This window comes from Vicugna pacos, chromosome 33, assembly GCF_048564905.1.
Source record: "Vicugna pacos chromosome 33, VicPac4, whole genome shotgun sequence".
NCBI lineage: Eukaryota > Metazoa > Chordata > Mammalia > Artiodactyla > Camelidae > Vicugna > Vicugna pacos.
The window spans coordinates 6,361,342-6,380,403 of NC_133019.1; the positions used below are offsets into that span (position 1 = coordinate 6,361,342).

The window sequence follows — 19,062 nt, forward strand, 5'->3', positions numbered from 1 at the left end:
CAAATGGGCAGCAGATGAGAGGTGAAAAGCTTAGTCAGGTGAGAAAGGGGAACAAGGCAACACCAGAACTCTTGGCTCCATCCAGAAGTGGGTGGAGGAGTACGGGCATTAGGACATTTAGAAGATAAAAATATAGTGAAAAGAAAAAAAAAAACAGTTCTTATGATTTCAAAGACTTAAACATGTGCCAAAAGATTGAAAATCCAAGGTTAGAAAGAGGAGACACAGCCTCCTTTCTATGTCTTAGAAATTTTCTGAGAATGAATGCTCACACACAGTATAAGAACGTGAGATTCTTGTAACGCCTCCACGTTCCCCTCCTCACCCCAGAAAAGTTTCTCCCCCAAGCAGAAGTCTGGAATGCACGTCCAAAGACACTAGGATGAGGCCTTTCTGCTCAGGTCAACCGAGGTACCCAGGTCTCTCAACATTGATGAAACAGCCAAAAATTTAATATCATGGTTAAAACAGGGCATACTTTGAATCATAATATATATATATATATTTAATTGTCAGGTAATTTTTTTGTTTCTCACTACTTGTCAGTAGTTTACCATTCTGTCTTCTGTCCCATCTACCACTCAGTGCCACCACTTGGCTTTATGGAGTATTGGGTGAGTGACTTTGTGCATAAGCTCTTTAACAGAGAGTCTCTGTTTCCTCCAGCTTTCCAGTTCTCCTGGACATAAACCCTGCTGGTTTTCAAAGCCAAGTTTTATAGGGGCTTGTCTTCCTGGTGCAGGTCCCCACAACTGGGGTGCCTGCGGGAGGCCTTTGTGACACCCCTCCTGCTTGTGGGTTGCCAGGTTGGGGTGGCCTGTCCTTAGCCCCATAAGTCTCATTTGGTGGATTATACTGTGAACCCATCTGAAAGGAACTGAGTTCTATAGCAGTGAGCCTCAGAGTAAGTTTTTGGACAAAGCTTTTTTAATTCATCCACAATAGAAGTGGAAATACTTGAAAAGAGAGCAAGGGAACTAACCAGAAGACCAGCAAAAGTAGCTACAGAAGCCAGGCTAGCAAGGTTAAGGCTTAGACTTGGGTTGTGTCCCCAGATGTGGTCAGACCTAAGTCAGTCAAGAGACATGGCAAAGGGGAACAAGAGGATATAATGAGTGTCAGGATAAAGGAAGAAAAAACATCTTGGGGCATTTGCAGCTACTTTCCCTTTGAATAGGTGCATAGTTTCCTTAACATAATCTCTGTTTGTGTTTACATAGGTAAAACGGAATTCCTGCAAAATGAAATGCCAATCTTCTCCTTCATTTCCTCTGCCTCCAGTTTCGCCCGGCTGTGGACTGATGAGTATCGTCTTCTTAGAGTCCCTATCCTGGGACTGGATCACCCCTTAGAGCAATCTGGCACGGCTACATCTGGGGTCCGTCGTCGTCGTCGTCGTTTTCCATTGGCAACTGAATCTGCAGTCTTCAATTCCATTCTTATCGGACATTCTGAAAATCTGAGGTGAGCTGGTTTCTTATCTTAAGTGCTCTCTCCTTTTACCAGCCCAGTGTTATGTGATTTGGCCAAATCAAGGAATCCAACACAACATACGCGTGTCACATGCACGTGGATAGCTGTGAAGCAAAGCCTAATGCCAGGGCTCGGGGGGGGGCAGCTTGTGGCATTACACATAGTAAGCTGAATAATCAAAGAAAATGTAGAATCTGAAGATGGCTTCCACCTCTGTTCTACTTAGATCTCCTCCCTTTATGGGATGAGGCTTTCCTATCTTGGATAAGATTGCCTCTTTCCCATGTAGATTCCTTTGGACTGTGTTGGCTGTGTCTGCATTCCCCGTGTTGGCCGTGGAACGGGGAGAGGAAGCAGAACACCCACCATCCTGGAGAACACCCACTCTCCCAGCACAGGTAGATGAGCTGCACCTGTTACAGCGCAGGAGACCAGGGAGGGAACTACAGCTCTGCGTCTACTGCATATTCTGTCTAGTGCATCCTTATTAAGCCCTTCCTGCAGCTTGACCGCCTGCCTCATTGTCCTTTCCCCAACATACATGGACTGGCTCCTGCTCCTCCTGCTCCCAGGAGCCCTCGTGGTTCTGTGCCAGTCTTCCACAGAGGGTGAGTCCAACGGCAGGGAGGCAAAAGGGGCAGGGTGATGGGGTCAGGGACTAATGTCCTCATAAGTCCCGATTAGGATGAGCAGGAGCTACAGAGACAGTATTTGCTGGAGCCAGGCCTCTGAGCCCTTGGCTGCTGCAAATTCCTTTCACCACCATGAAAACTCTTCCTGGGGACCCTGCTGTTACTGCTATCCAGTAGCTCCACCAAACTCTAACTCCAGGAATGGTGTGAGGGGAAAGGATGATAAAAAAAAAATCATTGGGAGTCTATTGCTGGGCAAGTTAGAGAGCAGAATCACCTTTCCTCTCAACTAAGGCCCAGGTCTTAATAACTCAGAAGAGAAATCCTCCTCCTTCCTTTCCCCCCATTACCTCCTGGGCTTCCTCTCTCAGCTAACCTTGGCCAGCCCTACTAGCAATTAAATACCCATTTCAGTGCCATTTCAGAAGCCACAGCCGCAGGCTGAGCCCGAAAAGAAAGAAGGGTTTGTGTTAACCCTATGATTCCTAAAACCAGATTCCGTGATAGATCTGGGCTCTGCAGGGAGGGTCCCCAGAGATCGGAAGAGGAGGGCCGGGGAAGCCCAAGGTTCTGGCCTCAGTCCCAACACCTGCTGCAGTGGCCCTTCTCTTTTCCCATTAACTACTTGGCATCCCTTGGTCTCATCCCATGATTCTCACATAACGTCCAGATTCTACAATGAGAAATATAATTTGCACCTCCTGCGATGAATATGTTGGCAAGAACTGCAGAAAGAATTTGGGTTCCTGTCACTCCAAATATCCTGACTTTGCATGCCAAACCAAAGAAATATATTCTCAACATTACACTGGAGGTGAGGTGAGGGCAGGAGAAGGGGGAGCGATGGGGAGTTGAATTTTATGACTTGGCATAGTGGGGAAAAAAAAAGCACTAGGTATAGAGACAGAATTCTCTAGTCTGTATTCAGCTCATGGACTGAGGCATATTACTTCCTTTCTCTGAGTTAAAATTTCTCATCTGTACAATTATTGGGTTTTAATGGATGATCTCCAAATTCCTTCCCATTTCTGATGTTCAGGGATTGAATCCCTAACAGAGCAAGCCTGCTATAGCTCCTCTGCTATAAATGTATGTGGGTGTTGGGAGCAGAAGTGAGTTGCCCTGGAAGGAGGCTGCCCTTTTTGTGGAAGGGTCTTCAAGTCCAGGCTTTGTCTAAGGAGACAGGTGGGAAGGAAGGGACTGCAACATTCCCAAGTCTAACATGGACCTCTGTTATTTTCCTACCCTCTTCAGCTTATGTCTACCAATATTCTATACTGGGCTGCCCCAGAAGATGTGTGGAATATATAAGCTTCACCAGGTGGGAGAAAAACGTATTCTTCTGTTGTAATCAAAGCTACTGCAATAGCTTGTCAGTAAAGGATGAGAGTCCATTCAATCCCATCATACCACAGAATTTAGCCTGATCAGCTAATTTTCAGGGACCTACTCTTGACTGCATTCTGTCCATCATTTCTGAACAAACATCAAGATCCAGAAATGTCTTCATTCTCAACCACCGTACACAATGCCTCCTGAGAGCCAAGAGGCCCCAGAAAAATAAACTGTGGATAAAAAAGAAATGTAGTGCAACTCTGAAATGCTGTTTGGGCCCAAGCAGAACAAGGCCTGAACGTCTTGTTCTGCTTTTCTGGCTGGGGGCCAAATCCTGAGTCTGTGTGGGGGTCAGAAAGTGAGGGAGGCTTCAGTGGGACATCTGGGGGCACTGAATGGATTACAATAAAAATTCTAATGAATAGCAAGACCATATACAAGAGAATTCATGGGCTTTCTCAACAGTAGACCAGATAAGAAGGAAGGGATACCAGGCAAATAATGATCTGGCAAAAGTCTCCAAGTCATTTTACTTTTCAAATGTTTAGGATTCTAAATCCTATCAGGCCCCTGACACTCTAGGTCTGAAGAGGTCCCAGAAACAGAGAGGACCTGACAAGGAGGGCCTAGCGTTCCATGGGGGCCTAACATACGATCTATCTTGGAGAATATTCCATGTCACTTGAGAGGAATGTATATTCTGCTGTTGTTGGCATAAACATTTTGTATATGTCTATTATAGCTAATTGGTTTATAACATTTCTTAAGTCCTCTAATTCCTTGTTGATGTTCTATATGATTTTTCTACCATTACTGAAAGTGAAGTGTTGTGGTAGAATGTCTATTTCTTCTTTCAATTCTGTCGAAGTTTGCTATATATGTTTTGGTTTTCTGTTCTTTGGTGTATATGTGTTTATAATTGTTAGAGCTTCCTGATAAACTGACCCTTTTATCAATGTATAATGTCATCGTTTATTTCTTGCAATAGTTTTTGACTTAAGGTCATTTTGTTATTTTTATAGTCACCACAGGTCTCTTTAGGTATCTATTTGCATGGAATATCTATATTCATCCTTTTAGTTTAAACTTATTTGCGTCTTTAGATATAAAGTGAGTCTCTTGTACACAGTATATATATGGATAACGGTTTTGAAAAATTTGTTCTGCCAATCTCTGCCTTTTGATTAGACAGTTTAATCCATTTATATCTAAAGTAATTACTGACAAGTAAAGGCCTACCTCTGCCATTCTGATATTTGTTTTCTGTATGTCTTATGGCTTTTTTATTCCTCAATGCCTCCATTATTAAGTGGCTTTGCATGTTGTTGATTTTTTGTAGAACACTTTCGATCCTCTTTTAAATTTCCTTTGGTATATATTCTATAGATATTTTCTCTGGTTACCATAAAAATTAAATTTAACATTCTAGAGTTCCAATAATTTAATTCAAATTGATATGAACTTAACTTCATTAGCACATAGAACTCTACTCATATACAATTTTACCCCCTTATGTTATTAGAGTCACAAATCACATCTTTATGAATTATATGCCAAATAACACAGATTTACAATTATTTTTAATGTGTTTTAAATCATGTAGGAAATAAAAAGTAATTTGCCTTCCCAAATAAGAACAACAAATGCTCTTTGAGCAACTACTAATTGTTAGACACTCTTCTAAACATTTTACATGTATCACATCATTTAAAAAATCACCAAAACTCAATGAAGTAAATACTGTCATTACTCCATTTTACAGATGAGGAAATGGAAGCATAGACTTACAGTACTTTGTCCAAGCTCATAGAACTAATATGTGCTATAATTGGGATTTAAAGTCTGATGTCTGAGGACAGAAAGTGCACTATTAATTACTACACTGTAAGGATTCCAGTTCTATTCCTTGCCCTATTATCCTTTACCAAATGTGTACTGCACTTACAGCAAGGATGGAGGAAAGTATAACAGATTTTAAATGCATGTGCTACTCAGTTATTTCAGTGCTATGTAGAATTCTCCTAGGTTCATTAGCAAAATTTATCAAATATGCTTCCAGCTCCCCTCTGCTGTGCTGGATTTCCACTTTTAGACAATTATCTAGAGTAGATAAAGGTGGGGGAGGGAGAGACAGGGAGACAAATAAAGATTTAAAAAAAGAAAAAGTCAAAATGACGAACAGAGAAAGGGAATTAAGTAAATAAATGACACCAGGGGGAAAATCTGGTTGTCCTGTTGGTGAGGTGCTTTGCCCTTCAACCTGTGCCACTTTTACCACCTATCTGGTTCGCCCTTCTGACTCTCAAGTGCATGGTCAGAAACTCTTGAGTCTGTTCTTTTCACTTGTATTATTCAAAATGAAAGAATGAATAAATAAATAAACCAAGTACCAGGTTTGAGGGACATCACCAGATCAAAGAGTAAGATTAATTTATAAAACCAGGAAAGAGTTCATTCCTAGCCCCATGACTGAATGTCTGATATTTGGGGAAGCCACTGAACAAAGAGGGGAGTACTCTGACCCTGTTTCTGGAAGGGTGATAGACGTTTGCTTAAAGGAGGATAAGAAGATAGGGTGAAGCATCATCTTACTGCTGCAGTTATTGTCCTAAAATGTTCCCATCATTGAAGAAATGATGGGAAACACAGTAGTTAGCTGTGTTCTATACCAAGATACAATCTGTAGTATTTTATAACTGGCCTTTGAATTCTTTAGTTAGTCACTAAGAGGGAATGAAGGAGGGGAAGACAGGAGAGGGAGAGAGAGGAAAAGAATAGAGAGAGAGAAGAGATGGGGAGGGAGAGAGAGAGAGAGAAGGGGAGAGAGCGAGAGCGAGAGAAGATACCCTCCTAAGGTACTCACAAGACCAAAAACCAAGTCTTAGCTAAGCCCTGTTCCATGTCCCAGGAAGTTAGACAGCATTCTTCTAGGAGTGTTAGAAGCCTCATGAAAGGGGCCTTACTTTTGGTCCATGGAGAACACCACATCTTACAAGGATACCTACCCCTAGAATTCTTTCTTACAAAGAGACCCACTTCTATGGAACAATGAATTAGAAGGATGCACAGGCCAGGTAAAGTGGCTAACACACAATGAAAATTACAGGTAATTAGAATATAGTGTGATAAATGTTAGGATAGCAAAATTATAGGGTGTCACAGGAACACAGAACAGAGGGACATGTGGAAAGGATGAAAGGTCAAGGAAGGGATAGTGATATCTAAGGTGAGACCTACATAGGCAGAGGAACCAGTACAGGGATAAATCTAAGGCAAGAGAACCCAGGGTCTTCTCTCTACTGTTGCTGTCAGGAGACCCAAGGAAGGACTAAACGTAAGATAAATGCTTTAGTTTTCTGTAGCTGTACTACAGACTCAGTGGCTTAAAGCAACACACACTTTCTGCTCATAGTCTAGCAATAAGAAGCCTAAAATCAAATGTTTATCAGAACGTTATTTATCACTGCCTCAAACTTGAAGCAACCAAACTGTCCCTTAGTATGTGAATGAATAAACAAACTATGATACGTTCACACAATGAAATCTTGTTCAGTGACAAAAAGGAATGAGCTATTGATTCATATAACAACATGAGTGAAATTTAAATGCACTTTGCTAAATGAAAGAAATCAAAACCAAATGACTGCATATTGTAAGATTCTATTCATAAGAAATTCTGGATAAAGCAAAAACTAAGGATGAAAAATTGATCACTGGTTGCCAAGCTTGGGGAAGGCAGAATACTTAAATACAAAGGGAACATGCAGGGGGAACATTAAAGGAATGGAACTGCTCTGTATGGAAATTGGTATGTGAATCAATGCATTTTGCAAACCCATAAAACTGAATATCACAAAGAGTAACTTTTAATATACACAAATTTTAAAAAGATAAACTAGAACAGCTTGTAGTATGTCAAAGTGTCTCTTATTTCATGTAGCCTCAAGGATTCTCTTTCTCTCTAGTACAGCAGCCTCTGATTAATCTAAACTTCTTATGTGGCGGCTCAAGGCTGCAGCGGTGCCAAGAGACCAAAGTGGGAAACACAACACCACTTACAACCGAACCTTGGAACAATACAGCGTCATTTCCACAATAATCTATCAGTCGTGCAGGGTGAAGCAAGTTCAGCATTGGACAGAACAGCACAAGTGTGTGAAAACCAAGAGGGTTGGACGGATGATCTGAGGATCATGTGGGAGGCTGGCTACTACAGTCCTCTCTTTGGAGCTGGATGACTCATGTCTCACCCACATGTAAAATACATCACTTCCTTCCAGGGCCTCTATTTTTAAAATCACTTTATTGAAGTATGATTGACATTTAAAAAGCTGTATATTTTTAATGTATACAACTTGATGAATTTGGGGATAAGTTTATATCCAAGAAAACTTCACACTGTATACAGGCCATATACATATCCATCACCTCTCAAAACTTCCTCCCTTTTAAAAATTATTATTATTATTATTATTATTATTATTATTATTATTATTATTATTATTATTATTATTATTATTTCATCTTGTGGTAAGAACACTTAACATAAGATTTACCCTTTTAGAAAGTTGGACAGCCACATGTAAATCAATGAAGTTAGAACACTCCCTCACACCATACACAAAAATAAACTCAAAATGACTTAAAGACTTAAACATAAGACAAGACACTGTAAACCTAGAAGAAAACATAGGCAAAACATTCTCTGACATAAATCTTAGCAATGTTTTCCTAGGGCTGTCTACCTAGGCAATATATATAAAAGCAAAAATAAATAAGTGGGACCCAAGTAAACTTAAAAGCTTTTGCACAGCAAAGGAAACTGTAAACAAAACAAAAAGACAACCTTCAGAATGGGAGAAAATATTTGCAAATGATGAGACCAAGGGCTTTATTTCCATAATATACAAACAGCTTATGCAACTTAATAACAAAAAACCAAACAACCTAATCCAAAAATGGGCAGAAGACCTAAACAATTCTTCAGTGAAGACATACAAATGGTCAATAGGCACGTTGCTCAATATCGCTGATTATCGGAGAAATGAAATCAAAATTACAATGATATTTGATATCTTGTAGTAGCTTACAGTGAAAAAGAATATGAGAATGAATATATGCATATTCACGTATGACTGAAGCACTGTGCTGTACACCAGAAATTGACCCAACACTATAAACTCATCCTACTTCAATTAAAAAAATAATAAAATAAAATAAAAAATAAAGAAAGATGGTTTGAGCCCTGAAGGAAAAGGGGAATTCTTCACAGCTCTATACCAGAACCCCCTGACCACGGAACACATTTACCATGAACTGGCCAAGAAGTGGTTTTAACAGACATACACACACCATTAGCAGCTTTGCGTGTCACCTTCTCCAAGAATTCCCATCTTTGTAGAATTCACATTCACTACACCGGAGAGCTAACGCTGCAGGAAGAAAGACGATGTTGAGAGAAGGGAAGCCCCACTGTAACCTCCCAGCTGGAATATTAAAATGACCCTTGGAGCCAGCACAGCAGTTCTCGTCCTTTAATCAACTTTGCTGCTGGTGCTCTGAGTCTCTGAGGCCAGAATTTCTTGTTCCTTCTCCCAGCGCCTCTCATATTTACTGTGGGACTTGAGGACGTGTCGCCATCCCAGTCACCCTTTCTCACTTTGCTAGGAGAATTAAAATGTCGTGACAAACAGGGCGGCCTAGGGGCTAGGTAAGCGATTTTGTCCATCAGTGCTACTCTACTGTGCCTGGGATGTGCTGGCATTCTCTTACTTATTTATCCATGTCTATTTCCTAATCATAAACCCACGGAGTCCTTTCTCTCAACCTCCTGAAGCACTCTGCTGCTTGTGCAATTATCCATGTGAGAGGAACGAGGTAGCCTGTACTGAAACACGTCACCCACACCTAATGCCACAGAGCATTCCTCTTCCCTCCCCTCTGAGCTCCTCAGGAAGATGAGCACTGAAAGCCCTTTGTGGATGCAGGACTGTGACAGAGAGTTGCTTCTGAGAACACCCATAGTAGGTCAGATCTAACCCAAGAGTGGAAAAGGAGGCCAGATATGAAAAGTTCACGGCCCAGGTGCAGAATTGTCAAGAAATAGGGGACACAGAAGAGACATTTAACAGAACAACAGAATTTTCTTGCTCTCCAGGGCCAGGAATAAAAGAAAAACTGTCAAACATCACAAAGGTCTACTGAGAGAACACAACACAAGCGCTAAGTGCTTGCCAGGACAAGCTGGTCTTATGTGGAGCACATCAATTCACAGAGCACAGGAGAAGAGAATAAATCTGGGACTCAAAGTCATAAGGACCTGGGTTTAAATCCTTGCCCCTCCCTTATCAGAGTGTTCATCTAAAGCTGATTTTCACTTTCAGATTTTTTAATTGAAAATGATCTTTTATTTATTTTTTTAAAAGGCTGTAGTATGCTGTCAAAAAGAACACAAATGGACATCCACATGCAAAAAAAAAAAAAAGAGCCTAGATACAGACTTTACACCCTTCACAAATTTTACTCAAACTGGATCACAGACATAAGTGTAAAATGCAAAATTATGAAGCTTCTAGAGGATAACATAGGAGAAAATCTAGATAACCTTGAGTTTGGTAATGACATTTTAGATACAACACCAAAGGTACAATTCATGAAAGAAAGAATTGGTACACTGGACTTCATTAAAATTAAAAATTTCTGCTCTGCAAAAGACACTGTCAAGTGGATGAAAGACAAGCAAAGGATTGGGAGAAAATGTCTGCAAAAGGCATGTCTGATAAACAACTGCTACCCAAAGCATACTAAGAAATTCCAAAATTTAACACTAAGAAAACAAACAACCTGATTAAGATATGAACCCAAGACCTTAATAGAGATCTCACCACCAAAGAAGATAAACAGATGTCAAATAAGTACATGAAAAGATGCTCCACATCGTATGTCATTAGGGAAATGAAAATAAAAACAACAATGACACACCACTAAACATCTATTAGAATGGGCAAGATCCAGAGCACTGACAACACCAGATGCTGGCAAGAATGTGGAGCAACAGAAATTCTCATATATGGCTGCTTGAAATGTGAAATGGTACAGCCACTTTGGAAGACAGATTAGCAATTTCTTACAAAACTAAATATACTTTTACCATAAGATCCAGCTGTCACATTCCTTGATATTTACTCGATTTACACTGACACAAAAACCTATACACAGATATTTATAGCAGCTCAATGCCTAATTGCCAAAATTTGAAAGCAACCAAGGTGCCCTTTAGTAGGAGAACAGATAAATAGTGGTACTTTCAGACAATGGAATATTATTCAGCAATAAAAAGAAATGGGCTATCAAGCCATGAAAAGACAGGGAGGAAACTCAAATGTATACAGTTGACTTTCGAACAATGCAGGGTTTAAGGGCGTTAGGGGTGCCAATCCCCTATACAGTTGAAAATTCATGTATAAATTCATATATAATTTTACAGTCAGCCCTCCATATCCATGGTTCAGCACCTGTGGATTCAACCAACCATGGATCATGTACTATGTATTTGTTGGAATAAATGTGCATATAAGTGGACCCACGCAGTTCAAATCCATGCTGTTCAAGGGTCAACTGCATTATCAAGTGAAAGAAGCCAATCTGAAAAGGCTGCATACTGTATGATGTTCATACTATATGACATTCTGGAAAAGGCAAAACTACAGAGACAATAAAAAGGTCAGTGGTCTCCAGGAGCTACTGGGGAGGGAGGCACGCATAGGTAAAGCACAGAGGATTTTGGGGGCAGTGAAACTAGCCTGTATGACACTATAATGGTGGAAACAGTTTATTATACATTTGTCCAAACCCATAGAATGTACAATGCCAAGACTGAACTCTAATGGAAATCATGGACTTAGGGCGATAATGATGAGTTAGCACAGGCACTACTGTGGTGTGGGGTAATAGCAGGGGTGGCTGCGCTTGTGTGGGGACAGAAAATACATGAGAAATTCGTACTTCCTCATGTACTTTTCTCTGTACTCATTTTTTGTGACCCTAAAACTATTCGAAGAATGAAAGTCTATTTAAAACAAAAAAAGTAAGTGGTCTAAAAACTGACACCAGCAAGGAGGCAGACTAGGATGCCTGAGACCCTCATCCCCCCACGAAATATTAAAACGACAACAGTAACTAGAGACTGGCTAAAATAACTTTATAAGAGCTCCGGAAAACAAAAACATACAGCAGCCAAGCCAATGTCCAATCAGGAAAAAAAATACCTAAAAAGTTGAAGGAATTTTTGTGGAGTTTTTATTTGCCTTTGTTGTTCCTTTCCCTGGTGCAGTGTAGTTGGGAAAGTCAACCTCAGGCTGGAAGAGCAGAACAGGATGTATTCTGTTCTTACGGAGTCGTGTTTCCCTGCTTTGTTGTTTCCGATGGCTCTGCGTTGATACCTGCACATGCGCAGTCATCTCTGGCAGCCTTTTTGCACTGGCTTCAGTGGAGAAAGGCTTCACGTGGAGGTGGCGAGGAGGGCATCAGCTGGATGGGCTGCAGCATCTCTGGCTCCTGAGACGGAAAGTGGTACAGTCTGCATTCAGCTCCATCAGAGGAAGCTGATGTCAAACGGCCTTGCCGGGGTCTTTGGTGGCCAGGACTGCAGAGGTCCTGCAGGTGGCGCTGCAGGGAAGGGCCGCTAGGATCCTTGGGGCGACGGCTGCTGGGGTCTTCCTATTCCCCTTTTTTTGCCCACAGGAGGAAGTTCTGACTGAAGGGATCCTTCTCCACCACTGGTTTGGTGCACCGGCACTCAGAGCAGAATCTGGAGCCTGTGCCTGCATGCAGGACCTCCATTTCTGCGGACCTCGGACAAGCTATCGGGGTTGACAGGCTTCTGTTCTGATGACTCCTGATGGGGGAGAAGGTGCAGGGGGCCTGGGAGTGGGATCCCTGGCTCCTCCTAATACCCCCCCCCCCGGAGATAACATTTGATATCAGTTGACATTCAATATCCACATTCTATATACGATTTTACTCTGTAAAGTATATTTTTTAAGAAATATGTGTGTGTGTATATTTATCATGAAAAGGTCAATGGGATATATATTAATTATAACGTTTCTCTCTAATGATATATTTGGATGGCTTTTTAAATAACTTAATTTTGCAATACTTTTAGATTTACAGAAAAATTTTGTCACAACTAATGAAATACATTAGTAAGTTAACCTTACACTCCATACTGTATTTAGATTTCATTAGAGTCTTGCCTAGTTTCTGTTTTTTCTTCCAGGATTCCACATTTTATTTTCTCATCATGTCATTACCTCCTCTGGGTTGTGACTGTTTCTCAGATTTATTCCTGTTTTTTATAACATTCAATTTGGGGGGGGGGCATATGGAACAGGTATTTTGTGAATGTCCCTCAATATGGGTTTTTAAAAATATTTTACTAGACCTGGGTTATGACTACGTAATATCAACCTGCCTTATCATGAATAATATTAACCTTGATCACCTGCTAAGAAGCTATTTGCCAGAGTATTTCTTGTAAAGTTACCTTCTCCCCTCATTTCTGTGCTTTACTCTTTGGAGCAAGTTGCAGAAGTTTTTGATTTTCTGTTGTTAACTTATTTGTATTTTCCAAGTTTCCTACAATATCCACAGAATTTCCATTGGTCATTCATGAAGTGAGGAGGGTGGGTGACAAAAAGCAGGAGTTTGGGGGGGGGTTGTTTTTATTTTCACTTTCATTGAGAAAAATGTATCTTTTTAATTTCTCTTTTTGTTTCTCAAAATTTTAATTATGGTAAAAACACGTAAGTAAAATTTACCGTCGTAACCATTTCTACCTGTACAGTTAAGTAACGTTAAGTATATCCACACTGTTGTGAAACAGATCTTGAAAACTTTTTCATCTTGCAAAACTGAAACTCTGTGTCCACCAAGTAGTAACTCTCCATTCCTCACCCCGCTTCACACAAGCCCCGGGCAACCACCATTACATTTTTTTCTACAGGCAAACCTCAGAGATAGTGCAGGTTCGGCTCCAGATCACCACAATAAAGCAACTATCACAATAATCAAAGCAATCAAGGATGTCTGTATATGGATCTGACTCCTTGACGAACCTCGTGTAAGTGGAATCATATGGTATTTGTCATTCGGATACTGTCTTGTTTTTCTTAGCACAAGATCCTCAAGGTTCATCCATATGGCAGCTTGTATCCAACTTTTCTTCCTTTTTAAGACTGAATGACATTTCTTCATATATATGTACCACATTTTATTTATCCATTTATTGGCTGGTGAACACTTGGGTAGCTTCCACCTTTTGGCTATTCTAAATAATGCTGCTATAAACATGGGTGTGCAAGTATCTCTTCGAGACCCTGTTCTCAACTCTTTTGGATCTATACCCAGAACTGGAATTGCTGGTAATAACAACAATATGATAATAATAGTAACAAGGTGATTATACTTTTAATATTTTGAGCAATCATCGTGCTGTTTTCCATAGTGGCTGCACCATTTTACATTTCCACTAACAGTGCACAGGAATTCCTCTTTCTCCACGACCTTATCAACACTTCGTTTCCTTTTTTGGGGATATCAGCCATCCTAATAGGTGTGAGGTGATAAAAGGCAGTTATTGAAACAATAAAAATCCCTCTCATTGGTCTTGCCTCCATCACAGTGACCTCCTCCCCTGACAGTTCTTTTTAGTGGGACCAGATATAAGTGCACACATCTTAATACAGGCGGGAATATCTGGGTTGGGTTTTATTGCCACTGATTTTGATGGGGCTGTTGCTGAAATATTTACATATAATAACAAGGCTCTGGCTTAGGCTAAGCTTCTTAGTGGCTAATTCAACTTGTCTTCCTTTCTGTCTCCTATCTCAGCTCAAATTTAGTGGAGAAATGTTTGAAATATTTAAATTTGATATCCTGAAAGAAAAGTACATTTTTAGAAGATTTTTCTTAAGACTTTGAAATTTTTTAACTAAATAAAAGTCATAAAGTGATTTAATTTATTCCTTTTTAGTCTTTTAGAGAGAAATATAAAATGTTCCATTTAGTTTGTTTTAAATTTTGAGTGGGAAACAGTCAAAAATAAGTAACAAAAAATACAAATAATAATCTCCATTTCTTGTAGCAAACAGCAAAGGAAAAGAGAAAGAACGTATTTAAGACAAGTGATGGAAATTTTAAAAAAGGAGATGGACAAAAAGAGCAGGAAATATTATATGCAGAAGAGGAGAAGATGTATATATACACATTGCTACAGTTGTAACAAGAGGATTTTTACGTTAAACGAATGTAAACACCAAGAAGAAAAAAAAATGTTTCTTTGATTAAAAGCATAAAGGTTACTCTTCATATGAAAGATACCATTCCATTTTCTCCATTCCTCCCAAACTTCTCAAGCGGTTGCCTATCCTATTTCCTCCTGTCACAGCCCACCCATTCCTCAATCCATTGTCATGTGGTTTCTGTGCCTCTTCTCCATTGAACCTGCTCTGCCAATAGCATGCAAGTTGTCACAGAAAGCAGAAAGTGACACTCTGCAGTCCTGGTTCTCCATCTACTTCTGTGACCACCACCCATGGCTCTTTCCAGAGAGTGACTTTCAACCACTTTTTATTTTGCTGGTCTCTAGCATCAATGATCTGTCCACCCTCACTCCCACCTCACTCACTAACAACCTCTTTAAGTCTTATCACCTAAGCTATCAGTAGATTCTGACCATGTCCATAGCATCTTAATCTGATGATCCCACTTTTTCTGCCTCCAGCCTTGGTATCTTCTTGGACTTCGAGGCCCCTCTGTCCATCTGCCAGTTGGACACATTTTCCTGAGCTTCCCACTGACCCCACAAACTCCTGACATATAAAATGGAACCCATCACCTTTCTGGGCACATTGTAGTCCCTTCTGAGTTGGTGGGATTAGAAGCCAGGCAACCAGAGAAGTAGAGTGACTGTGAGGGATCAGGGAACACAAGGTGAGGTGGGCTGTGACTTGCAGATGTGAACGAAGCAGAGAGGTGAAACACAGATGAACCAAGAGTACTTGGTGTTGGGGGGAAGGAGCCAGCGGCCAGGGGAGAGGTGAAGAGGGATACGTGGAGGAGACAGGAGGTTCCTGCATGCTTTTCAGGAGCACACGTGGAGGGATACAGGACCAGAGATGCCAGGAACAGAAGGGTGAGTGGACACCACTGCTGACAAAGGAATTTGCTGTTAGCAAGCCTATCATAATCGTCCTCTTCCATAATAACTATTACAGAACTCTTGACCTTTACAGCAAAAAGTTGAAATCTTCAGGTCCCCATTATAGAAACTTGAAGATGAACAGTAATCAAAACAGTCCAACTCAGTGTGGTTGTAGAGCCATCCAGCTGGAAGAGAAGGATATTCACACTCAATACCTAGAACTAAAGTAAGAGGACCTTCCCCAACCACACCAAGCCTGGTCTCCAGAGTAGGGACACATCCACCTCCCAGCAAGGGCTCCCTCAGACTGGAGCCCCTACAGTGTCAGGAGCCAGGGGCCAGCTCAAGCTGGAAGAGCCTGGCTTAAAAGCATTACCTTCCTCCGAGAAAATGTAGAAATCTCTGGTTCTGCATCCAGGGCCTTGTTCCATCGTGCAATTGCCTTTGCCATTCAAACATTGACCTTTTTTAAAATTTCGGCAGACCATACACAATGTATCTGGAGCTGCAGAAAACAGACATGAAGGCTGATCCTAGAGTTCCAACAGGCTGATGTTAAGGTGGGCTAGACCACTGACAGAGCCAAGAGGTCAAGTGAAAAACATGATCCTAAATACTTCCTCCAATTTACTCTTAAAGCCGGGAAATGTTTGCATCATATTATGACCACCGATTCTTTAAGGATCTGGGGGTTTTCATACAGGGATCTTGATTCAATTAAAAATAAAGTGAAAGCTGTCCCCTTTGCTAAGATGCCATTATGCAGAACATTATCTACATACAGCCACCTGAGACCAGAATATCATGGGACATGAGGAGAGTGCTGGCTCCAAGGTGGGGATGCAGTCTCACAAAATTTCCTACCATATTCCCCACAAAAGATACCGGATATCCAAACATATCTAAGTGACAACTGCATTTACAATGGAAGTATCAGTTCAAGATAAGCCTTTCAGTGACCTGTTCTTGACAGATCACTGCTTCTCAGCTGCTTCTTTATAGAAAGTCTTGAGCAACCACTGGCTCTGCCTCTTAGGACCATCCCAGCAAGCCACAAAATCTACAAGTGACAAGAGCTCCCAGCCCCAATCGGCCCCCGGGAGTGACTGACCCCACTCTGAAACCTTGAAAAGGAAGTCACCTCTTTCCCTGGCAGCAGTCGGGGTGGGGATGGCAGAAAGAGACCTCAAATCCCTGCCGGTCAGGTCATCCCAGAACCTCATCCCTGACTCTGTCCCCTCCCAAGCTGGCCAGGTCATCACCCCGGAGCTGCTCCCCAGCCTACCTCCACAGCCTACTCCCTGCCCAGCGACCACAGGCACTCACCCACTCCCTGGAAGAACACGAGCGGGAAGACTCCCAGCAGCAGGAGCAGAAGCAGGAGCCTGTCCATCCCGGTCTGGGGTGGCGGGAAGATGCAGAGGTGGCTGGAGGGGGGGAGCAGAGTGCCCGGGAAGGGCAAGGACAGGCTGCCCTCGCGTGCAGATGAGGAGGCTGAGGAATCTGCACTGAGCTGCTCCTGGGCTGTGGGTAGAAGCTTCCTTTTACGCACCTGCCAGTGGGCGTTTCACCGTCACACAGGCCCAGGAAACATTCCCACAGAATCAGCCACCTTGGACACTTCCGAGGACAAATGTCCCACGTGCCCCTCCTGTTCCCTGGAGGCTGCCTCCTGATCAATGGGGGACACGATGCCTGACCAGATTCGCTGGGCCCCTGAGCAATGCCTGACTCTTCCTAGACATTAATGCCTCAGGCCCAAGAACATGAGCTTCTAATGTGGGCAGAAATTTGCTAAAAGAGCCATTTCCCCTGGGTCCAGTGTCCCCTATGACTACCTCCCCTCTTGTCCCACAACCCAAGCCAGTACCCACGCTGGGCAGGCACTTGCCCCAGAGCTCAGAAAGCATTCATCCAGAGGTGCAGTCTGTGCCTTTCGCTTTTTTCTTCCCCCTCCTTCTGTTTGTACCCAGTTAGGATCATGGCCCTTTGCTAAATAAAACACATTCATGACACTTGTTAAAAGCAGTAAAGTAGACTTTCTTCAGGGTGACAACTATAATGGGGTCTTGTAGTAGGGAAGAAAACTCAGACTCAACTCTGAACACAACAAGGACAAGTAGAGATTTATAGCCAAGGAGCAGAGTGGGAGTCAGTGATGCAAAGTTACTAAGAGGAAACATCAAATCTATGGGAAATCTTGGTAAGCTGGCTTAACAGGATTCTTGCTGAAGGCAGCGCAGGGTGATAAGATATGGAGACAGGGAATGAAGAATTTGGTCAGATATCAAGGTGGAAGGTTTTTACTAAACTGATCCAGCAAAATTCTTGCTAAAATCGGACTAACTGTGCTAAGGGCAGGGCCAAGGTCAGGAACTAGTCAAAAAGAGTACTCAGAGAAGCTTGATTCTACAACCACTGCTACAAATGCAAATACATCATTTAGGATATATCATCAGCTATCATAAACACGTCATTAACAGATACACAGCAAACACCATCCAAATAACAGAATAGAAGACTTAGAGATAGATAGGTGGCTCCATTATTTACAAAGGATAAAATAATTTCTACCATATTCAACTCTCTTATTTTTCTTAACCCTAAAAACATAGACCCATATTTACTAAGCTAGATTTATATAGATAGAGGCAATCACTTACTGCTCCAAGACTTGGCTGGAAGGCTCAGAATTTTTACAGACACTTGATCAATATGGACTAACGAGGGTGGGGCCCATAAGGCAAATAGGGAACAAATATTTTTCTTATTTTTAAATTACAGGAAACTACTTATATTCTCTAAAGTGTCTTCACCGCACTCATCATGCTTAATAAAAATAACCAAGCCCCCAACTAGAGTGTTCACACCTAGAGACCCAGTCAAGGGAAGAGAAGGATGTAGGAGCAAGATCCCAAGGTGCAGGCTGGGCGCCGGAGATAACGTTCCAGGTCACAGGGGCAGTCTCCCTTCCCCTCCCTCCTCCTCCATCTAGACAACCTTTTCATGGCAGAGACCTTGACACTCAGGTTCACCATTAGCCAGAAGCACTCGGCACAACACATGGTCCAGTAATATTTCTGACTAAACAAGAATAATAGAACAAATAACTGAATGCACGAAGGTCTGCCAGCCCAGAAAGCAACTACGGGAGGGAAAAGGCCAAGAACCTCAACGCACCCACAGACTGAGAGTCCAGCTGCATCCCACACTTTGAGAGAAGAGATATAAGGCGTGAGGGCTCTCCTTCACCACTTTCAGAAGACAAAGATTGTTCAGAGTAAGATGCTGCAGGAGTGTGGGGCGCATGAATGAATGATTTCATTTTTAGCCAGTCTCCAAACTGAGCAACTTCGCTGAGTAACCCAGGGTCCCCTGTGTGTTCAGCCTGCCTCTCTAACGACAGCGGAATTCCAG

The 19,062-nt window shown here is 41.8% G+C and overlaps 1 protein-coding gene across 3 annotated transcripts in view; it reads right to left on the reverse strand.

The window, feature by feature from the left end:
* PATE3 (prostate and testis expressed 3) overlaps window positions 1-19,062 on the reverse strand; it is a 68,476-nt gene that overhangs the window by 33,277 nt on the left and 16,137 nt on the right. Inside the window, exons 2-3 of one of the 3 annotated variants that reach the window (XR_012066702.1) lie at window positions 16,022-16,150; window positions 14,038-15,830 (exon numbers count right to left, since the gene is read on the reverse strand). The exons of the other annotated variants lie outside the window; for them this stretch is intronic. The gene's annotated coding sequence lies outside the window, so the exon portion shown is untranslated. Of the gene's footprint in view, window positions 1-14,037; window positions 15,831-16,021; window positions 16,151-19,062 lie in introns of those variants that run through there. 3 annotated transcript variants of the gene reach the window in all.